General features: G+C 34.6%; 1 pseudogene; it reads left to right on the forward strand.

Moving 5' to 3' along the window:
* The first annotated feature begins 334 nt into the window (after window positions 1–334).
* Window positions 335–4,169, forward strand: LOC108722573 (peptidyl-prolyl cis-trans isomerase G-like; annotated as a pseudogene).
* The last annotated feature ends 21,528 nt before the right edge of the window (window positions 4,170–25,697 follow it).

A 25,697-nucleotide genomic window follows, 5' to 3' on the forward strand; every position in this document is an offset into this window, starting at 1 on the left:
AACACGATCCCATTTAAAAATCTGCAAATTCTGCGACAGTATCAACGATGAAACTCGGCAATACGCGGTATAAAATACGAGTTATTAACATAATACCCTAACGAAAAAGATTTAATAGTTTTGCATATCCTTCTCAGAAGCAAGAATGATACTCATTTCATTACAACTTATTTTAGAAAAAATATTGTTGCAGTGAAACCAAACATCTCGATTGACTCTGTCAAAGAAATGGTTTTTGTTACATGTACAATTTCCGATTAAATTACAGATATAGATTTACTTCGCAATTACAGTGATTTATTTACTATTTTTTCGTAGGATACATTAAAGTCACATGAATTCTGCCGTTTCTACTGATGCTGGACACGAAGTTCATTATTCCAGAAAGAGCGCTCTGCAAAAAATGAACTTTATAGAAATTCACAATTGCAACAATACAGAGTTACGATTAATTACAAATAGTCAAGACGACACACATGATTTTCAAGAATCGTTACAAGAATCACATTGGTATCCAGATGAAGATAAACCCAAGTACTTCGATAAAAGTATGCGACAAGCGTTAACGTCCAGGACACTTTAACAGAAGTTGATTCGAAAAGAATCGAACGCTCGATAGGATCAAGCGTCGAAACTATACGCTTGACGGAATTATCGCTGAAGATCTATCGGAAGCGGATGGAAGCAGTCGTTCACTTCGGCGCGGAAAAACAGAAACGTCGGCAGGTGGAGCACGTAGTGACGATGGTACAAGAAATACCGACAAGGTGGCAGAAAGAATACGCGAGAAACGTGACAATAATCCGCATCAGCGCGAAGTCGGCGAGGTCGAAGATAAGAACCAGCAAGATCGCCGCTCGGCTCAACGTGATGTGCAAGAAGAAACGAACAGATCGTAGATCGTGGCTGAAAAAAGAAGAAGAAGCAAAGATAGGGAGAACGCGATGACAAAGGAGGATGAGAAGGAGAAAAGCGCACAGAAATCCTGAAAAGAATCCTTATCAACAACGTCGCGGGGAAGAACGCGAGACGCGATTGCCGGATAACAGTGCAGAAAAGATCAACCGATTGGATCGAGTCGAAGAGAAGAACGTTACGATAAAGATATCGAGAAAACCGGCCAAAAGACTTGAGCGAGATGAACATGATCGCTTCGATCGACACGAAAACGAGGAAAACCTGGTTGCTCGTGGAGATAGAAAGGAAGAAGAGGGAGATAGGCCGGCAGATACGAGTACTTTCTAAGTAAGAATAAGGAGCCAGGAAGTAAGAGAAGAGCTACGTTGGTGACGCAGAAAAGGGACACTCCTCCCTTAATGAAGAAGGAAAACTTCCTACGACGGAAAGCGCAAAAGTGCGTCAACCGATGGTGAAAACGATCTTGGGGAGGTGAGAAAACGGACAGCTGGTAAGTGTACAGTCTTCTAAAATACAACAGATTATGAAAAAAAATTGTTATGTTATTTCGTAATCCAAAAACGAAGTTTTTGATATATTTGATATACAACGGCATTGATAAAATGTAAACGCTTTGTTTACAATTAGAGTTAATTGAGATCACTTCCAGCACTCGTCTCTGCTATTACGAATTGTGTTATCATTGCATATCGCGGAACAATGCAGTGCGATCGATTCTCGTTACCAGACTTTGATTATAGGAAGATTCCTGTTTCGAATAGACTCTTCAAATCCGATCGAGTACCAAATTATCGAATGGGCACTTTGTAGAGCTCGGCTTAAATCGATTACCAAAATTATGAGAAAGATCGTTCGATATGAAACCAGATCGGCGAAGCCTAGCCTAAATTGGTAGATGATATTCAGATGCGAAAAATGATATAGGTGTAAAGATCGGTGAAACCTGGCCCTAGATTGATAGGTGATAGGTGATATCTAGACACGAAAAATGATACAAATATAAAATATACGAATGTCCATGCTTACCTAGACAGGAAACGTACAATGACATTACTGCTACGTTTGCAATGTTATTGTAACATTAGTGGAATATTATTACAATGTTGCTGACATAATCTGTGCTGTAGAGCACAGATTATGTCAGCAACATATTATATATAATAATAAGCTTGTTATTTGTTTACCGTGGGAAAGTTTATATTTATTGAAGTCTGTATACACACACACATATATACATATATAATATATAGATATATATTATAAATTAATTTGTTAAAGATAGATTAATTTGGCTCACTTTAGACGATAACAATTATCGTTGAAGTAAATTAATAAGTCGTTAGCGGAATTAAAGCTGTTTAGAAATAAGCGGCTAAATAGCAGACCAAATAGCGGGCTGAATAAATTATGTTACAACCAACCTTGCACATGATTAGTTACTAACGAGTAAACAATTAAGCTGATGAACGAAGTTAATGGGACGGTATCACAAACAAGCATGCATTTTAATTTACCAAAATAAAAGACATGTGATATTGAATAATTAATCGGTAAACAATACAGTAATTTGTTTGAACATTAGATTAAAAAAAATACAGAGGCACGGGATATTACGATGGATTAACGTTATTTTCGAAATTCCATCCCGATGGGGAATCGTTTTATCCCAACGGTATACCTACTGGCTATTAAAGTCTACAGACCATAAAACCGGAAATATAACCGAATTGTTTACATAACGCGATTTGTATAATATTCAATTATTATCGGATATTTTCACAATCTTTATAGATTCCTGTATAAGTTTGTCGATCGTCTTTTAAGAAACATAGAATGAGTTGTTCATTGTCCTGATTTATGTATTAATTATGTGATACTTTAAGCGCTTTAAATTGTATCATTATTATGTTATTAAAATAAACTAAAGGTTTTCTTATAAACAGAATTGAATAAACAGAGAAGATTTTAATTTTTAATATTATACAAATTTTCAAATATTTAGTTTCAAAATATTGAAACTTAAAACACAACCAATTTTCTTTGTCATTTATTATTTAATTAATATCTGATAATTTTGGAATGTTTTATTTATATACATATATTTGCAACACGCAATATAAATACGAATTTATCGTTTTCTATCGAAAAGTTGAAGACAAATCGAGATACTTTCAAGTCGTTAAATTCGACAAGATATATTGACTATAACACTAGCAATTCTTTGACCAAAGCGTTCCGATGTGCGACGATCGCATTCGTAAATACCAATCGGTCTTAAACCGCCTTTCGGACTTAAAAGAATCACTGCTAGACGATATATATACTATGTTCGCGTCCCAGGAGGCAAAGACACATTGGCAATTGAGAGGGAGTCTCAGATCTCGATATTCGACACCATAGGATACGGCGTCGTTTTCGACGTGGACGACGCTGCGTTCAGAAAAAGAATTTACAAAGAATGTTTAATTACTGTCGAGGTAGTTCTCTCGCTCGCCAATTCAGGACTCCAATTACTTTTGCAGGCTGTCCTACAACCAGATCGGAGGAATTTTTACGGACAATTTCGCTGGTCTGCCCCACGTTTGGGCTTGAAACGCGAATCCGAGGGAGTCGATACTCGAAACCGTGTATACGTGTGTGCGAATGATGTTTATCGGAGTTTTTCTCACTTCTTTCAGTATAGATTTTCAATCAATCATGAGTACGCGAATGGAGCTAAACCTTTCATCTACTTTAACTTTTCCAATGGATTACGGACTACAAATTGAAAAAATGTAAAAACAACTTTTACGTTGTTTCTAAAGGTTGTAAAATAGAATAACAAATTTTGACGATTAAAAAAATTGGTATAAAGGAAATAAGCGAAATGAGTATAGATAATGAGATATATTTTATCTATACAAGATTTAATATCTTATATGAGACTATTGTTAACCGATAAATTGCATAAAATGAACTAAACGAACGATTTTATAATTACAGAAAAATTTAATCAATTGATCAAAGAGAGCGTTGGAATTTTTCATTGGCGGAAAGGTGAGATAGGTTTTCGAAGACTTATGTACGTATATAGAGCAGTGATGTTCACATATCACGTTCCGATTACGTTTGATTGGCTTTGCAGTTCCGGAAATGTTAAGACATCGGTACCACCGTCTAGCTCGAGAAATAAGGAAAAGAAGGTCGCCAAGGTGCAGAAACCTGTTGTCGAGGAACGACAAGAAGAGCTCGGAAGCAAGTATGTCAAGTAAAAAAGTAGAACGAATTCTATCCAAACAAAGCATTCTAATTACGCCACATACTACCGTCCTGGAAATAAATTACAGCAATCGTATAGTTTGTTAAGCGCATCTCTCTCGTTCAGGAATATTGCCCTACTTAAAATAATGTTATATATATATAAATAATACCTATCTATATTATCATGATGTTTGAAAATTAAAGCATCAGGGAATTAAATATGAAAATTAAATGTGTACATGTTTTATATTCTGTAATTAATTTACCAATTGATAATGTGTTTGTATAATTGTAATTAATAATCAATTTTTAGATCAAACGTTAATCAAGATTGTCTTAAAGAAATCATCTATCATATAAAAATGATTTGTATTATGAAATTAAATAAATTCTTTAGCTTGCGAATCATCAACGAAAGAATCAGTTTATGAGATTCTATTAGAAATAACAACACGTATTATATAGAAATGTTCGGAATGGATTCCGATCGGAATTATTTCGTTTTCCCTAGAAAACACAATAGAAATCTAAAGAATAATTGAACAATTCTAATCGAAATTTATTCCAAACAATTCCATAATAAGTTCCTAGATTTCGCTATCATGTTGACCATCAAAAATTCATCAGTTATAAAATTAACACAAAGAAAAATAAATAATTTAAAGATTAAAAAAATTTCATCGTTATTATATGAATTATATTAAAATTAAATCACCTTTGTTGAAAAATGTTATCGCATTCTTTTTTACTTTTATTGAAAGCGTGACGTTCAGCAAGCTTCATTGCATCATTCAATGGATCATCTCTCATGTTAATTTTGAATTTAATATGAGGTCAGTTAGAATTTCACGCAACGTAGGTTATTACAGGCTTCATGGCGAATCTTTCTAACGAATCAGTCTGCCGTTATACCATTTGTTTCGCTGATACCAATCTTGGTCGTAAATCGTCGGCTTCTCGTGACACTTTTTATCGATAAAGCGAGCCTCCGACAGGCGACAACTGACATTCGTTACACCAAGTGAGATAACAACGTTTGTTTCAATTTTGCGCGATAACCCGCAGCCACCTTTAATGTTTACAGTGCCATTTGCAACTGCAATAAAATACAGGCTACTTTAAATTAAAAAAAATAATTAATAGCATGGTAATTTCTTGCTTCGTCAAACAAGCAAGAATAATATTGACGCAATTATGTAAATTTCTTTCGTTTTACTGAATTATTGAAACTTAGGTAATACGTAGAACATACATGTATCTTATCGTGCATATAAAGTACTGATTAGCGCAAGTGGAAAGCCCTTTTATCAATCATCCTGATTGCTAAGAAGAACAAGAGAATGGGGTGCAAGTGTTCGCGTTGGTGTGCTTGAAAGTTTTTTATGATGCCAGATATAATTTATTGGCCACTCCAAACAAGTCCCCACTTTTATATGCGAGCGTACTCCTACGAAACTGCAATATTCATTTGAATACGACCGAAAAAGGGAAAAGAAACGGCGAGAGAAATAGCGTTACTGAAATCAACATATCCTACGCGCTTTCGTGTACAGTTTCGAGCACGTAAAATAAAAGTTTATAAGGAAGCTATGTGCGTGCGAGCGATTGCTTACGAGGCAGAACGTAATAAAAATTTCATCTATACATGTTTGTAAAATGCGATGTGATAAAAATTATTAAAATATACTAGAATAGAGGCGTAGTAATGAATGAAGATTAAAGCAAAGTTTTTTCAATTACGAATTAATTATCTACGACGAAGCTGTTAGGCTTATAACCTCCTAAATTATGTATCCGTTTTTCTATGAATTAAGTAATTAGACAAATGTAAATATTCCTTCATTATGCATCTACTTGCTACAGTTATGCAAAGTAAATTAATGACGCGTACATATGTGTAGCTTATTTTAACGAGTCACGAGAACGTTAAGATGATTCGACGTTGTGAAAAATAACAGTCGTGTTCATATATAACGATCGGTATATTTGACCACCGATTATCCTGGTATTTATGAACCTTCATACGAATCGAATTTTCACATTTAAACGACATAAATTCCAGGAATACGAAATCGCTATCGTAGTATAAGAGTAATCGTATATTTCAAACGATCTCGCGCATTTCTGGCGTTGTTACAGAACGGAAAAGGTTCACGTAGAATTTTTACGAGCTTTCCAGAACTATCTCGATGGCCTTCCGTCCCACGGGAGTCGTATATATGTGCCCCCCCCGTCGCATATATACTCTAGATTAATATAATATCGCGAGGCGCAATGTTAATATCGTCACGTGAGTGCAGCGGCGGCGGTATGCGTCATATGAGAAGAAGTCTCCTTGCCCTTTGCAATAACCGTGAGAGGTAACGAGGCTTGTTCTAACACACGGAATGTGTGGAATAGCTTCCTACAATAGTAGAGAAATTTAAATACCGCGTTTCCTCGGCAGTTTTAAGGACGCTTGTGCCGCGCATTCGAGGAAAGAATCTGAATTTCAACGATATCATGGCACGCGTGAATGCGAGAATGTTTGGAGGACTCCTGAATAGCTATCAACAGCCGCGAATGGCACCGATGTTGGCAAATTAACTTAAATGCTTCATGAAAGCACTCGAGTCATCTTAACATCTTTAATAGTAATCCTTAGGATCGTTAAATTCCAGAACTCTGGATTTTTAATATTCTACAGTTTTTAAATAAATTTCTTCACACATATGCAATTGCTTGCAACAAACCTCATGCTACCTTAAAGATTTAATTTTTCGTGTTACGAATTTTTTTTTGATACGTTGAATATTTTGAATTATTGGACAATTTAATAAAAATACAATGAACTAACTTGACAATAATTTAGTTGAAATTATATGGAGGAATGCGTATGTATTATAATGGTCCGCTGAATACATTCGCATGTGCAGCGGATGACAACGAGCTGGCAGTTTTATAGGGATTGAACACGCAGTCGCATAAAAATTACAGCCTTGGTGGATTTCAACCGAATTGATGCTCACAAATATTACGGAATTACGGACGAAAGTTGAATATTTGTTCGTGCGCGTTTTATTCATATTTCAGACTTAAATCATTAATCTCCGTTTACTTAATCTTTGTTAATCTTGCAAAATTACTGCCTAGTGGCTAAAAGATGTAAAAGATGTCTCATGAATATAAAACGCGTTAAATTTTATTACATTATTTTTTGATTATAATTATTTTAAGTTGACCTAGTAATTTGTGACATTCTTATCTAGCACAGTGTGACGCGATTGCCTATTATAGTGTCGACACGATATTTAAAGTATGCCCAATGTATGTTCCCATAGGGTTGGATGGATAATCGATACGAATTATCTATATTGGGAGTTGGATAAGTTACGTTACGTTGCGACGGTTGCGTGTAGTTCTCTAATTGCATACGAATCTGATTTTCATCAAATATCGACATTGATGGGTTTACGCGATTGATGGGTATATACAGAATTAATGAGCGTGAATTGCACTGTCGAGCGATGCGTATTACATATTCGATTAGAGAAATTATCGGAGAAATACGATTAACTTTACAATTCTAAATAAGATGAAAAGTTATCTAGAAAAATTATGTGATATTTTCCGATAATATAAGCACAATCATGAATCAATGTGTTCTATAAAAGTTACATAATTACGTTTTAGTCTGGAAAATAACAATTTTTAGATACAATTGAAAAAAGCTGTAATACATTTAATTTCACGAAAAATAGGATATATAATAAAAAATTAGGAAAAATAATAAAGTAACGTGTTAAGAGATAGAAAACCGATTATCAGCCGCGGGGATTAACGCCTACAATTAATGGTGGATTTTAATGAGGGAGACACGTATTTTTTTGTTTGTTGCCTGAACGAAGGCGATTCACTTAAAATTCTTGCATGAGCATTAAGTGTCTTATCACGTTACTCTCGGAGAGAGAGAGAGAGAGAGAGAGAGAGAGAGAGAGAGAGAGAGGGAGAGTTCAAGTAGAGGTTCATGTTTTTCCTTTTTTTCACGGTTTTTTTTTATTCATCTCAACTCAATTAAAGCGGTTCTTCTTTTCAAAGCCCGTGGAAATTACAAAGAGCCTCACCGTCGCTTTATCACCCATTCGCAATTATTTTTGCGAAAGAACTGACACGGCCGGCTCTCGTCACGATGCCTAAGGGACATAATTCCCCGAGGCGCTTGTCCGAGTTCCTCAATTAACGCATCCACGCTGCTTACTTTACCTCAAATACGACGGCGGGCGAAGGGAGTCTTTAGCGCGGTTTTCTTGCAAAGGGGCGCAATATCTCGGCCGTGATCAAAGGGAACGAATTTCATATAATTACCGGCAAATACGCATTTCCATGAAAGACGAGCCGAAGCAGACTGATACGCGGATGAATTTATCGTCGAAGTCTACGATTCTCTTCTTACCATTACTCTCATGCAATGCCAGTTTGTTCCGGTTCCTCGTTTGCCGCTCGATGCGCTTTTTTCCTATTTATTTCTATCTCTCTATCTCTCTGTCCGTCTTTCTCTCAAAGCTTTCACCAATTAAGGTGACGTTCGCGCGGGAAATGACTTCCTGGTGGCCGATGTGCAAAGGACCCAACAGATTACGCGGCCTGAGGGTGCTCACTCGGTCGTTCTGAAATTCAGTACGAGTCCTTTGATCCTGTTTCCCCCTCTTGATTGCAGGTGTCTGCGGCCGGAGGGGCATTTAAAAATATTCGTTGCAATTCGAAATAATGTTGGGAATGAAAGCTACGTGCCATCGTTACGAGGAAATGTTCTTCTACTGTGGTTTTTAAACCGAAGCGTCAATACGCTACATTTTCGTTCATTATAAGTTAACTTAATAATGCTGATAAACATATTAAAATCTGTGAACAATTTATTGCGAAAAATATTTAAGCACCAAAGATGCAGTTTCAATCGTTATGAGCTCTATTTTTTTTCTATTGGTTGTGTATTTCCGTACAGAATTTTGCGTAAGATTTTATTCGTGATAAAATTTAACAAATATCAAATAAAATCATTATGAGTTTGTTCAATATTTAAATTATGTTTTCTCGTAAAGTCTGAAAATGCGACAGCCTCGAATAAAGATAAAGACATAATTTGGGAGAAGCTTTTATATAGCACATGTTATACATGTGTTTTATGCCTCCGAGACTTGATTGTCGATCTTTGTGTATCGATAAAGATTTACAGTTTGCGTACATAAAATACGCTCGCTAGAGATGACTTGGGCGAAGTGAAATAAAGCAGCTAATAGGGAGAACTCGTATCGTAAAATCATGCTTCGTCCGTATTCTTATACGCGAGTCAATAACGCTCCGATAAAACCACCCATAAAATTTTATTTCGATGGCAGTATAACTTTCGATATTTTTTGTTATTAGTACTATACCCAGAGAAAGGTTTCTTCAATTCAAAGAAATGTTTTTTTGCTATACGGTTAAAGAAAAAATTTCTTTGATTTGAATATAATTGAGTATAGCAAAGAAACATTTCTTTGAATGAAAGAAACCTTTCTCTGGGTATATAGTGATAGAAGCATCTCCGTTGTATTATCATATATGGTATTTAGCTTTTTGCCTTCAAAAGGGATTGAGAGTAAATCTTTATTTATTTTAGAAATCTTACATAGATCGCGTATACTTGAAAACGATATTTATTTCATAAGCTCTTCATAATAATCTTTCACCACACAATTCTGATAAAATATATTATGAAAAGTATTACAGAGTACAATTTCATATCTTTTTAAAAGAGATATTAATTAATACAATAATCATTAATGATCAAAGAATATAAAATAATGTATGTTTTAAAGTATACATCCCAAAAGATATTGTCTGAAAACTTATTTATTTAGAAAGTACTATTTAAGAAGTTGAATTATTCGATTAAAGAGAATATTCGTTTTATTCAATTTATTAATGTAATGAGAAAAATTATCTTCTTTAGAAGTCAATTTTATTTCAAATTGCAAAGTTTTTAAGAAATTAATTTATATTTTCGATTAACAGCTATGCGTTAGTTTATAATTACGACTCGTATGCGGTAAGGATAACATAAAATTTAATCGTCGAGTGATCTTCCCTGTTCGTGCATTTTGGATAACTGTTACAGTCAGTGGATACGTTGTCAGTTCACACGATCCGTTCACGAGCTACTTTCGCGAAATGAGCTTGCAGCAGGTGAGCTTGAGTTTCCTGCGATAGAATTCTAGGCTCTCATCATCGATCGATTCGAATTCCCACGGTAAATGCGTACATTCGCCTTATTCTGCGCTAAAGCGGCACGTTTGCGATAGCTTTACAAGCCCTTGATTTACAACTGTGGCAATTCCTTGCGACTCTTGTGGCGATTTTGCGTAAATTGTTATGTAAATCTCAGCTAATCCTAAATTAGCTATCGCTATAATAGTTGAAAGACGAGTAACGACTTAACGTTCGACCAGGTATAAGCTACTATTGTAAGACATTATAGGTAGACATATCCGGTTTTTCATTTTTTTATTAACTTGTGATTAGACTTATGCCTACATTCTAAGCAGAATCGTAAGGCTCGTAACATATTCCTGTAAGATTTATAAGAATTTTTAAGTGCTTATACCTTTATACGATATTTTTGCAGATAGTTTCTTACTAGCCATAAAATTTACAAAAAATCGTAGATATTTACGAATAATCCTACGTCTTATGATACATTCGCATAAAATTAGAATACTAGTCATAAGTTCTTATATACAAGTTTTACAAGAACACATTACGAGTCTTACGATTCTGCTTAGTATTGACCCATTAATCTGATAATAACGTAAAAATTGTATTTCTCAATTATGATTAATTCATTAAACTGATGGTTTTGTACTCTCTAAATTATTCGAAGTGGAATCTTACTCTAAAGAGAGAAAATTAAGCCAGTCTTGGAAAAGAGTGGCTCAATTTATTTCACTCTAAAAGTTTTAGAGAGTAATAAGTGACTTTTAAAGTTGCCACTACAGAACCATCAATTTAATAATCATAGCTACAAACACTATTTTTACGTTATTATCAAGTTAAATCAAATTAAATTACAAGTTAAGAAAATAAAAAACTAGGCCTATAAGAGTTATGTAAGATAATCGACGGCGTAATATGCGAACGTAAACGCGTCGACGTGCGTTTCGGAAGAATTCTCGCCCCCCGTATCGCTAAGCGATAGCTCGCGAGGGGATGGAAACGCGTCGGAACGTTTCTAATATCCTGTCTGTCGGCGGGAGATGAGGTGAAAGGGCATTGAGGATCAGCGAGGGACACGATCGCGAATAGATTTGACGAACGCCGGAGGGAGTGTGGGGGTGATATTCTGTTCCCGACGAGCTGGTCCGGACAGTTACGAATATTAGATTAAACGCCGCTCGATCCCCTGTCATTAGCAGGATGCTCTAATCAAAGTCGATCCAAAGTTCAGTACCGTTCGATGTAGGTGGTGCGCATCTTATTAAAGCAGAGACAACCCCCCGGCGCTTCTCGTCCTGCCCCGCAGCCATCTATAGACTACCCGCTAGCTTATCCGCATCGTTACTCGCCCGCGGGGGTACCCTGTATTAAAGGATCATAGACGATGGTGAGTGTTAAGTGTAGTTCGCCGAGGTGCTGTAAATGAATCGTGTTCGTGTAACGCGTAGTGATTGACGTCGATGTTGGAAGGCCATTTCGGAAGTGCGGTCGTGTATTGCTATTTGCACTTAGGCATCTCGATTCTGGCTCGTACACACTGGCTCGATTCTGGCGAGATACAACTTCATCTATGGAATTAATTGAGAGCAGTCGTTTCGCGTAATAGCCGACTCGCGTGACGCGAAAATTGGATCGCGTTAAGACAGGTGGTAATCAACGATTTTTGCATGTTGCCGTTGCATGTTGTCGGTCTCCTCGCAAATTAATTTGGATAATATCAAATTAGCCTCCCTTTACATCTTTCAATTATTTTTTTGGTAATTATAAGATATCGTCTAAAATATTTGCATACAATTTATATAATTTTTTTCATGCAAGTGCCGTACTACACAGTGTGGAATGATAGCGATATAATGCTCAACTCGTTTCTACGATACTCGTTTCTACTCGATCGTTAAGTACTAAATTTTTGCTTCATTATATATTTATCGACTTTGCGCGATTGGACGCGAGAATATCGCATTAAAACTCACGATAATGAGAAACGTTGTGCATTAACAGAACACTCAGAAGGTTCCGCCACTCGTATCGCGTCGTAGTGCATAATCATTATCGTCTCATTATGCGATACGTTTTCCACGGCGCCGCCGAGCCGGTCCAGACACAGTATTTCGCGAAAACGCACCAGAAACGGCACGTTCCAAACGTCCCATTCACGCTCCATTTCTCGTATTCATTCATGGCTCGTTAATCTTTAACTGCAGGTACGTAAGCGTACGTGAGTTCATGCTAATTTTATCACTCGCGGGTATGAGAGAGAAAGAAAGAGAGAAAGAGAGAGAATGAAACAGAATGGCGTCTGGCTGTAATTTTTTATGATAAGATTAATTTATTACTATTGTCAATTAATGTAGATGAATAAAATATCGGCGTCTTAAGTAACAATAATTAAGAATTAAGAATTAATATTTATTACCGAACTTTTTGTTAAATAAATTATGTGGAACATATACGTTGTGCAATTGAGGTTTATTATTCTTCTTTACCTATGAAAGTTTTTATAAAATTTTTATGTATAAAATTCTTTTTATTTTTTATACAAATTTTTTTATCCACGCTTGGATAAATAATCAAATATTATATAAATAGCAAATTATTTATTTCAATTGTTTTGCTGCTTCGATGCCTCTTGGACCTTCTTTTTCTTCTTCTTTCAGATCTCTTGATTGGATTCACACAAAACATTCGCGATCGCGCATGAATTAATTATCGAGTACGATGAGCAACACGATTATTTTACACGGTATTCTTGCATAATTAAAATTAAATTACATCTGAATCACAAATCTAGACCACTGGCAAAAAATATATCCGAGAGAATACGGTCTTCAAAAAGAGATATATTTCAAAAGAAAAATTATTAAATGTGACACAGTTACGAAATATTTAACTTAATATAAAAATAAAAATAATAAAAATATTTTGCTCACGTATTACAAATTAATAGCTAATAAATTATCGATGTGTAGATATTATTTTCGAAATAGATAGATAATAATTTTCAAGCTAAAACAGATAACATTAAATCAACATCAGATGTCAAATATATCCAAATTTAGGAACTTAGAAATACAATTGCCGTTTATAAAGCTCGCACTTAAATAATAATTTACGATTCTCAAAAGAGTAAAACAAACAATAGGTAAAAATCTAGATTGAAAATTAGTGAAATATTTGTTTCAGTAGATAAGTGTTGCCTCGATACGATTTCCAAATCATTTATTGTAAAATTATATTTAATGAAGAAAAGAATGATAATAGTTAATTCGTAAGAGATGGCGCATGGCGTCTTTGGTATGTGTTGCGATTCTGTTTTAAGAGTTAATGTAAAGAAATTCGGAGTAACACACGCTGCTACGATCCGTTCGCTTCTAGTATTACTAAAGGAATATCATTGTGTGCCAATACGACGACCGTTGTGTCCACAGCACGTTGTAGTTCGCAGGATCGCGCGCTGTAAGTCCATTGATGCTTCAAAACTTATGTATCACAAAACGCATCGTTATGTACCTGATAATCCAAACTTGACAAATTTTGACAAAGGGATTATTATAGCACATTTCGCTTCTAAATTCGTTCATGTTACTATATATGTAAGATAATGAATACTTATAATTCCGCTTGACCCAAAAAGCTCTTTGGAAGAACTTAACTTCGTTCGATCCAAAAAGCTTTTCAGAAATATCACGTGAAGTATAGATTATATAGGATGCTCCGAATTTAAATGGCCAAACTTCGGAAACGTGTACGGAATCGATAAATTAAGAAAAAAAGTGCAAGAGTGTGCGCTTTGAGTTTCAGACAGAATAGTGCCGGATCGGCGAGTCATTACGATAACCAGATTAGTATTTGGCTGTAACACGAACTGTCAAGATTCAATGCATTGCTGCAAAAGGCCATTGTTTTAAACAATATCTCCATTAAGCAAATGACAACGTGAATAAATGAGTGTGAATGAGTAAATGATAAATACAAAAATGAAAACTACGTTTTGTCTTTCTTTGCGATTTTCTCTAAAACGAAGCAAAAACGAATTATCTCTATCTCTAAAAGATTTTCGTTAATTTATCGATTCCATATACGCTCCCGAAGTTTGGCCATTTAAATTTAAATTGGAAACATCATGTATAAAGTGAGCTTAAAACTCATTTCATATGATCTGTAGTTCATGACATTTTTCAAGATAGATTGTATTTATACTAATATGTCGTGAATTGTAATGTATATATATATATATTTTGTAACTATATATATATGTATATATCATATATGGATCTGATAAATGTCTTCTTCAATGCTTTGTTCTTCATTTTACTCTATTAATATAGAGTAATATAATTATTTTAACCATTAAAATATAATTATTTTATTTAATATTTTATTAACCATTAAATTATATCTAGAACTCTATTTTAAATTCTGACACGATTTCAAAGTGGGTCCTACAAAAATATAGGTATCTACATATATCCAGTCCAAGGTGTTCATTGCAGTTTAATTTTTTAAATTAATTTATATATTCGACTCCCGGCCGAGGTAATATTTTTCGCAATAAATTTATTTACAGTTTTTTAGCACATTAATATCTTGCTAATATGATGCATGTATCAAAATTGTCAATTAATTTAATTCGTATTATTCCAGTAGTTTAAATTGCGTTTATGAGTCCGGAAAAACCAAATTCGACGCGCAGTTTGAAGGACTACAAATATGGTATATATGCAAGTTATAATATAGATATAATTAACATTAAAAATTATTTAAAGCATTAAAAGATCTAGCTTCGACCGATATAGGCTTCTAGTTTATCAATTGTGTTCTCACATGTACGGTCTAAAAATGAGATTCTTATAATTTATTGTATTATACTATTATATTTGAATTTTAATCATAAATTTTTAAATTGCTCCTTTTTAATTATATGGATGATTTATTTTAAATAGAAGTTATTAAGAATCGATTATTTGAGAAATAAAAATTAACTATGATGTATTGGGAGTTGCAGAAGTTATAGAAAATTAAAAATATTGTCTTTATGATTAAAAATCCCACTTTTATTCTAATTTCGTTTTTCTTTTGTAAAATATTACTGACATTTATGATTAGTTTAAGAAAAATTTAATTTTACAGCTTGAAATTACATTGAATTATAATTATGATAATTATAAAATAATTATAATTCAATGTAATCTCAAGATGTAAAATTAAATTTGACATAAAAATGATAGTTAAGAACAAGCTGGGTTATATCAAAGATAGAAGATTTATGAGACAAGGATTTGAAGTTTTCAAAGTTCGTATAATTCTAAAGTATAAGTCATGATTTGAGACTGTCGGAAGAGAGAGCAATTTTTGTAAAACTTCGATATGTTTGCTTCACGAAATGGAAGTTAAGCCTTTTAAAGGGACTGGGTTGGTTCTGTCTCCTATCGGATACGATGAGTAGGAAACTCATGGAAAATTCCGGTTAACCCAGACGAGCGTTGATACGTACAAGTTCGGCGAGTTGTTGCATTTTTCAATGCGTTCAGCCGCGCCAACAACTACCAGCAATGGATTCCTGTCCGATTTCTACGGGAACATGCCGAAGTTACCACGGTTCAATGGGACAAAGAGATACCATGGTACTATTGACGCTGTCGGTTCGATCGATATTTACCGAGACATAACTCGACAGAATACGCGAATGAACGTAGTGCGCAGTCCGTGTGATAACTCGCAGCTTCGGGCACTGCTGGATCAAAACACTAAATAGATTCATCACTGAACAGAAACGCGACAAAATTACGGAATAATTTTCCCGAACATAAAGAAACATATCATTTATATAATTAATAATATGTGCATTGCAAATATGGAACAAAAGATACAGATGCCAATTCTCATCATAGATTTAGCATATTTAAATACGATTATTTTTTGATATGATATATATTAAATAGAATCAAATTCAACCGTAAAAATATGGATTATCGCTTTGGGCTACCCTGTATATAGTATAAATACAGACAAGAGACCGAGGCAAAAGAGTTAAATAAAATTTCAGACTGTCAGTAGCACAAATAATGGTTTTTGTTCTAAAAAATAAAATTCCGCAGGCGCCTTGCGGATATAAAACCGCCTTTCTTCATTTTGCCTCCATTCCACGTGTAGCAATTTGGTACGCAAACGTAGATAAAAGATGTAATTTTTAGCACAAACATTGTTCATGTAATTGAGTCCGAAATTCTGTGTACCTAAAATTTTTCCCGTTTTTCTTTTATAAAATACATTGCACCGCGTTTTTCGCGTATCCGAATTATTGACATTTAACCATCGATATCGTGAGGCGGATAAATCCTGCACCTGGTCGGTCTTCCTTTCTGCCCTCTGCGTCGAGGTACGATGCGGAGAGCCGGAAATTTTATGGAAATTATGCTATGAGAAGGGGGATCCTGCACGGCGATTCGCAAATCGAACGCATTAAAAGTCCATTATCGTAACTATATGAGAAACGAGAGAGAGACAGAGAGAGAGAGAGGGGGGGGAGGAGAAGCAGGGATGAAGAAAGGTTAGCGAGGAATGTTGACCAAAGCATCGAAGAAGATTCTATCGCATGGCAGTTAAGATACTGCTGCTTGTTAACCCTTAACGTATCAACCTACCTGTCAGAACATAAAATATCGACGGTTATAAATGTGATAATAACTTACAATTAGTTTTAAGAGCACTGAATCATGTATGCTCCAATGTTCGTATTTTTTTAGAAAAGAGGATCAAACATTACTATTCTAAAATCTCTCTTAGATGTATTGTAATATTTGTAATCATATTATAGATATATAATACATTAATCTATATATGTTTACAAATTAAATAAATTTATTAATATAATAATAGTTCGCATAGGGCCGTTTCCTTGATTATATATTTAAAGAAGGACGCTCAGTACGACAGAAGTTACTGTCTGTGAAAGATAAAAGTAAAAACCCTTTGAGAAAAAGGATTCAACAATATGTTATTATAGAGATTCGATTTTATTATAGTACATTACAAAAGATTTTCTCTCATTATGTATATAAAAGGATATGAATGCAATAGAAATTAAAATAATTTAAATTTAATTAGACATTTTTGTACATTTCAAATTTAAATATTTTTTTGTGTATTGAAAAGGCAGTTCTTATTAAATAAATTGTAAGAGAAATTATATTACGTATTTTAAAATAATTAGGCAAATGTTACTTTGTAGAAAAAGAGTTTAATTTCGTGATGAAACGACATTTATTTGAGGCATAATATTTTGATTTAAAACATTCGATAATAAAGAGTATAAAAGCTCTTGATTTACATCTTGATTTATGAATGTATTTAAAACTTAAAAATACATATGAAAATATTTTTTATTATAAAACGGTATATTCCGTGGAACCAAAGCCCTTAGAAATATTTCGTTTGATCTATTAATGCTCGTATATCAAAGGCACTTCTCTTTCCTCGGAAGTTTACAAAATGAGCGTTAAAGCGTGCGATCGATGGAAACCTTCAATCTAATCACCGAGAGCTACCCTCTGAAATTCGAAACGTTCTCTCAGGATCGATGTCGTGCTCACACTCGCTGTGTCGTCGTGCCACGCTGGAGCGCGCGCAGAGAAATATATATGTACAATACACACACACACACACACACACAATATATATATATATATGTGTGTGTGTGTATATATACATATACGCCGTTTACACTGCAGCATCCGAAGAGACGCAGAGGAAATCGCAGTATAAGCTTAAGTACATGTGTCTGTTCGGGATAGGGTACAGTATGTAGGGCGTTATCAACGTGCAGCACATTGGTCCGAAAGCCGAAATACGATTTCGTACTTTGTTCTCGCGCGGGGCTCACGATAATTGTGCAGAATTGCGCCGCTTAGATTACACTGGAGAGTGCCTTCTTTGATGGCCGGGACCGCTCGAATGCCCTTCGGCAAAGGCGAGCAAATTTGGAGGCGATGGGCGCAAGTAATTGGTGCAGCGAGGCTGAAGCAGATGAGAACGGAGGAATTAGATGTTCTTATGTAACATTTAGAGAGGAAGAGAGCTAGCATTTTTCGTATCCTCCTGGATTTACAGTAGAAAAAGAGAAAAAAAAAAGAAGAGCACCGTTTCCCGCGGTCGGGATCGGACGAAACGAAGTAACGCGAAATACGCTTGATGAAAGAATTATTTATTAAAGACGGGCGTGTTTCACACGGAACGTTGGCTCTCCAAGGAATCTTCCTTTGCAAAGTTTACGTTTTCGCATCGTAGATAAAGCGAACTACAGACAAACTCTATAGGAACTGTGTTTTATTGAGTATATATGATTGATGAAAATAATATCAAGCTTGTAATATCGAATGAAATATTTAATTTTTTTATTTTTCCTAATTGTACAGATCTTTATGAAATATTATAAGATTTAAAAAGAGCGCAGGTTTTTCTGTAGTTTTGCTTTATTTAAAATGCGAGTCGAGAAAATAGTAAAAAGTCGTGAATGTCGTGATGACGAGAGCGAGGGCCCTAAATAAATTTTTTATTTAGGGCCCAGCAGGTTCACTCTCGCCACTTTTTACTACTTTCTCGACTCGTATTTTAAATAAAACAAGACTATAAAAAACCCGAGCTTTTTTAAAGATGTATACAATTAGAAAAAATAAAAAAATAAAATATTACATGCGCATTAACAATTCGCTCATCGTTTCTAAATTTTTTTACACATAGACACACATTTTTTAAATCGGATTTACTTTTTCTAAGCTTAATTAATATTAACATAAACTTGCTACCAAGTGTATTATGAAATATGTTTATTTCATAATATTTTTGCACAATATTTTTTGCATCTCATCGTGTGAAAGCTCATGTGCGACAGTCAGCTGTTTCGAGGGAAAACAAAGCGATTTCGCAGCATTAATTTAATAGGAACCAACCGTTGGGAAGCTGTTTGCACCATAAGCCTGCCTACGTGACTTCCGCTAAAGACGTCGGCTTATTTTCTTCCGGTATCCCTCATACTGGGCAAACAATTGCATTAAAATCTGTTTGGAATGATTCGGTACCTTATCATCGACACCATCGCGTTCCGCCAATTTCTGCATTATGATCGCAAAGGCAATTTAATCGGGACCAACAGAAACGCGATAGATTTCGGCGAGTAATAACGATATTGAGTTCTTGGAAATTACTTTTTCATTTTATTGCCAATTAAACTCCTTTGCGGAGTTTTAGCGTATCATTCCATTACATAAAGGGTATAGCAAGATAAATCACTAGGATTATTCGCAGGAAATATTGGCGATCGTAAGCAGGGTGAGTTTAATAACGATACGCACATAACACGCAGTCGAAATATTTATATCTCCATTCTGGACGACCAGGGAAACACCCCTATTGTCGTGAGAGTCGCGACAGAATCGACTTTGGGTTAACAAAATATCACGACCAGAAACGGAAAGAATTTATAGTTTATTAGCTTGGAGCTAGCTGGGCAGCTATTGGGCTATTGGACGAAGTCCATTTAAACTTCGCTGGCACCGGGAATAGGATAATAAAGAAAGGGAAGGAGGAGAGGAAAGAAAAGGAAGAACTAAAGATGATAATGTAGACTTTACGCAAAGAACGAACGAGTTTCAAGAATGCGAAAAAGTTAGAAATGGAAGATATGTTTTAAAATATAAAATCATTCGCATGATAATAAATAAATAATTACGAATGTAAGTGCAAATATTTTCTTTCGCAAAACTTTTCTTTCGCAAAATTTAACATCTATCTCGATTTTTCAATATTTCTCTATGCGACTTTTCTTCCTTCCTTTTTTCTTTTTTATATTAGTGAGCGACAGTTCATATATAGAACTCGACTCGATATTTCCGATGTCATCAGTTCATGTGTATGTTTTATCGTGAAACATTTCCAATATTGCATGCCATCAAATCCTCTCGCAGATTCCTCTCCGGACGAAACAACAGAAACTAGGCGGAACGCGCGGATGGCAATCGGCCAAAAATTATGCATTCCATCTATTCGGTCTCGCAAATAGCAATTTACAGCTATTCACTACGTCCGCGAGATCATTCTTCCAAAGGAAGTGTAGAATTGGCCGAAACACGTCATAGACCGCCACCCCGGTTGGAAATCTATCGTGGCTGACGGTTCGCGTTTACCCTCTATGGCTCCGTAGAGAAGGGATCGCACGGACAAGAGGGACGATCTTTTACGAGCTCTTGGCTCGCTTGAAATTTGTCTGGATGCCATCCGGGTATCCCGAGCGGGTTTTTCTTGGCGCGCCAGGAGTTAGGGCTCGCCGAGAAACAGGAAGTAGTAAAAGAAGCTCGACTGTCTCCTTTCGCGTGTTCTTAAACCGTTGGTGTATAGACGCGCTTCCTTCCCTTCCTCACCCTTGCCTTATGCGATGTTCTTTCGTTTACTGTCGCCGATAGCTCTCCGTGTCGCTAGTAAATCCGTCGCTCCACCAGCCACATTACTCTCGTACGAGAACCGTCCGATTACGAATAAACGACGCTACGGCATGGCGAACCGGTATGGTCCGGATAAACGAAACGATAGGCGGACGAGACGAATAAATCATTGGACGTGCATTGCGCGGCGCATTCGTTTTTACGATCCGCCGCAGCGGTGTTTGCGGCGAATTTACACGGAGCTGGTAGCGAGACAAGTCAAGTAGTAAATTATCTTTCTTTCCTACCTTTCTCAAGCAGGCGCTATTTATAAAATTACAGACGTTTCATAGACAAGTTCAGGAAACAATAAGTTACGTAAAACGAATTTTTACGAATATATCTAAATAATAATATTATATTTATTTATTTGCTTAGTTAGAATTTACATTTACACACAATTCAAGTTTCTTAAAGCATTTCAAAATAAAACACTTAAAGTTAAAAATGCAAGAAATATTAAGGATATCAAAAGTATTTGATAATTGTTGATTAATTTCTTTGTTGAAACGCCTATTATTATCATAGGAAAACTTTAGAGAGAAAAATGATTTGTATCGTAACTCTATAAAGCATTATTAAGTCAAAGACTAACTTCTGTCAAACTGCTACCTTCTAACTTTATACAAATAACTTATGCGATTAATTTGTCTTCTCTACTGATGTAAATCTTTCGCAAATTTAAATAAGAACCATACTTTTCTCGATCGCTCTTCTTCTAGCATTAAATAGATTGCGGTACCTGCCTGTGTGCTCACCTGTAAATCTTGTAGGTAATTTCTCTCACAATGTATATACCGGTATGAATTAAACCAATCTTCTGATTAACCAATCCCGATGATTACAAACGGCGCGCTTCATCTGCGGACGGCCATTAACGTAAAAGGCTTAGAATAGCCCGCGCCTCCGATTCGCACCAGAACGTTCTGTTATTCGCGTCGAGTTCTGACGTATTTATCACCGATCTTCCTCTCCTCCCGTCTCTCTTGGAGTTTCGCGCCTCCGCGAGTTACGGAATCACCGATACGTGAAAAGAAACGAAAGTAATCTCGCGATTCTTGTTCCCGTCACTTCCGTCTCCGCCGTCGTTCGAGAGAGGAAAAAAAAATAGGACGAGCGGATTATCTGTCGGCGAACACACATCGACATTCGCAAACAGGATTCAACTGCAGTTAACTACCGTCCGCCAATGCACATATTTGCTTTTTAACCTTTAAGTGTGTGGCTCAGCATATATGCAATCTTTCGCTTACCATAAATGTAATTATACTTTTATAAACGTAATTATATTATATATATTCGATAACATCTAGATTAAATCTCTAATTTTAGTCGAAGCCAGTAAGAAGGAAGTTTAGCTCGCGTACGTGACAAAATTAAATTGTTAAATATTTTAATATTCTAAATAATAATAAACGTATACGTGGAATATATTAATTTATTTATATTTTTAATATTCAGTTTTGCAAATGCGTATTATATTTTTAATATATTTTACAAATTCACAGAACACAGACAATCGCGGATTATTTCAGTGTAACGGATTAATTTTCAGCAATAGTGGAAAATATTATTTATAAAGTCATCAGTATATTCTACTGTAATAAATATATTTCCGCTAAAGCTCGAGTTTTTGCAAACATCTCGATATTTCGCGACAACGCAACGTCGCGACGTGCGAGCGAAACAAACGTATGCTGAAACATACCTAGCGGAAACATGATTTCGAAAAATCGATAGGAAAATCGTGGGACACCGCGGGATGTCGGGGACATGTATGAACGCGGTCCTCGCGGCGTGACGGCAAACTTCGGGACCGCGAGTTATTAATTTAATTATGTATGCGAAATTCAATTCTCTCTCGTTAAAATGCTTGTTAAATATTAATCGATCGAACGTCAAACGCCGTCGAATTACCGTCGGCTAGCGAGAGGAAGGCAATTAGATGACCAAATATTATTCCATCGTAAACACACTGGACATGTACATTTCGCCAACTGTCGTGTACAATGAAAAGAGAGTGTCGTGGAAATTGCATAAATACTTGCTCAATCAATTGAAGAACCGATGCGTCGCCGTCATCTCATTTCTCTCTACTTCCGGATACCTCTTTCCTTCCTTCTCTTGTGTAGTACATACTCTCTAAAAGTGAATTAGTATATTATTACTAATTACAGTTATAAGTGTAGCACTGAAGTCATCAGCGAATATTTACTGTTTTTCGGTAATAATATACTGATTCACTTTAGATTCAATCTGTATAAACCATAACTTCTCAAAATGAATCAGTGTATTATTACTGAAAAACAGTAAATATTCGCTGATATTACAGTTATAAGTGTAGCACTGAATTCAGTGATAACACTGATTCACTTTTAGAGAGTATTCTTTGTATATATGCATTCTCTTTCTTTTAACCTCGATTACTTCACACTCGAGACCTTCGTTAACAGACAATATTCACTTCCGATAGATTAAAAGACATAGTATGGGCGCTAAACAATCAATATTATTGCATAGTATTTAATATTATACAATATTATTGATTGTCTGGAGACTACATTGAGCATTGAGCTGCATCGTGTTTCCAATGAGCACAATGGTTGTGTTTGATTTGGCGTTCAAAGCGCTTTAAGCATAATCATTTCATCCTTGTTGTTTATCAAATATTAAACAAGGACGAATGATGCTTACCAGTCAATGACTTGTTATTAATATTTAATGGTTTATGTAATAATTTGAATAATTTTATTCTGAATGTATATTCTAATTTGTCCGTTTCAGACAAATAATTTTTTAATGTTTCACGTTATTTATATTTAAGATTTAAAAATAAAAGATATTGTAGTTTGATTTAAATAACATCCATTACAATATCATGTTGGAATTTATTAAAATAGGTCATCAATATTAAATTAATAACGATGTGCGTTGTTCATGAATGCGAGTAGAGCGTCAATTGAAACGAGAACGTTCAGATATCAAATCTATTGTCAGTTAAAATTTTAATAAATTCTGTTTTGCTTTCAACTTCCGTTCTTATTTTTTCAATAATTTGATCAAAGAACCCGAAAACAATCCAAGAGCTTTACATCTATAATAGCTTTATTGGCGCATTATCTTTCACAAAACCGTATTTAAATGCATGTATGCAATGAGATGTATGTGTGTTTGCAGAGTATTGAACTTGGATCTGTGGGTTCGTTAAACCCAAATAACTGTGCGGATTAGTAATCCCTGCGGAGATTCAAGATATCGTGAGCTTCGATCAGGGATCGCGTTGATGCTTTGATGCCATGAATAGATTTCTAAGGACTATTATCACAGCGATAATTAATGTCAAATGTAAGTATCTGCTAATAAAACTAATATATGTAGTAATTATTATTCTCTAACATTTATTCAATCGCGACCTGCGATATTTTGATTAAGAATTAAATTGCTAAAGTTCTCATAATTTTGTAATTTTATAATAATTACAAGTTAAAGTAATAATTGACAAACGATCAATTCATAGTTTTCTATTTTAATTTAAAAAATTCGAATGTGTAAAACCAAATTTTGCGCGTTTTGCAAATCTTGTTTTATGAAGAATTCCTATTGTGTTTCTCAAATAATTCGAACGATTTAAAGCGAAAATGAAAAGCAATCTTTCAGTTTTCGTATAAAAATTTGTAGGAAGTTAACATTAAATTGGAAAAACAAAATACAAATATACATAAATTGCAAAATCAAACGAAATTAATATGTTGTGCCGAAAATGATATATTAATTACTTATTAAGATAAATGTACAGTATATTAATTACTTATTAATAATTAATAACCGAAGCATTTTTTACATAATGTGTTTTTGTGAGATTTATGAATTCGATGCACGTTAAATACTGAATTTTAATTGCACGTTTTTCGTTAATTATATTACACTGAGAAAAATTTACTGAATCTTAATACATATTTCTTTGAAAGTAGTAGAGGAAAATTCGCCGATACCGACATACCACTTTGTTTTTAGACAATAATTCTTAAACAAAAGATAAAAATAAAACTTTAAAAACGTAAGTACAAACTGAAAAGTGTCTTCTATCAGATAGTATAAGCAGTTTTTATAATACTGTTTGTAATTTTGCAATAATTAATTTTTTCGTAAGGTAAGCAAAAATGAGCGTCTGATAAAATAGGCTCCAAAACTGACACAGTAGGCAGTAATGCTACGTATTCATATTCTTTTTATTTTACAAAGAATCTGTATAAAGTACCTACAAGTGAATGTATATAAAATTTTCCAGAATCTTTTCACTTCGTTATAAAACATTTTTATTGAATTATATGCATATTTATTTCATACTATTCTGCAAGATACAAATATGTAATGCAATAGTTTTTCAAAAGTTTTATATATATGCACGATTGCCTTCAGCTCCAATAGACTTATTTGACACTATAAAGCAACATTATAAAGATTAAGTTCATGGTCTGTTTTACAGACAGGTATAGCAGTTTACGCTGCACTCTAATTTTAAATTTAAAATCGTATTATGAAAAGACTAACAGAAAAAACAATATAAATAAAACTGATTTAGGAAACTACAAACATTTAAAATGACGTAATATTATCAATAATATAATTACTATTATTTAAACCACGCAATTTGCAAAAGAAAATCGTAAGAATTTTATTTTCGCATTCGTAGAATTTGTTTTTAGCTGATTTTGTATAGAAACAAGCCACAAATATACGAATTATGAGTTTGTATTTCTTTAATTAGCTAAACAGATCATGCTTTTATTAGTATTAACAAAGTGCAATAGTTAGTTTCTGAGAAATAGGAGG

Source organism: Mycetomoellerius zeteki, unplaced genomic scaffold, assembly GCF_001594055.1.
Source record: "Mycetomoellerius zeteki isolate Tzet28-1 unplaced genomic scaffold, Tzet1.0 scaffold211, whole genome shotgun sequence".
NCBI classification, from domain to species: Eukaryota; Metazoa; Arthropoda; class Insecta; order Hymenoptera; family Formicidae; genus Mycetomoellerius; species Mycetomoellerius zeteki.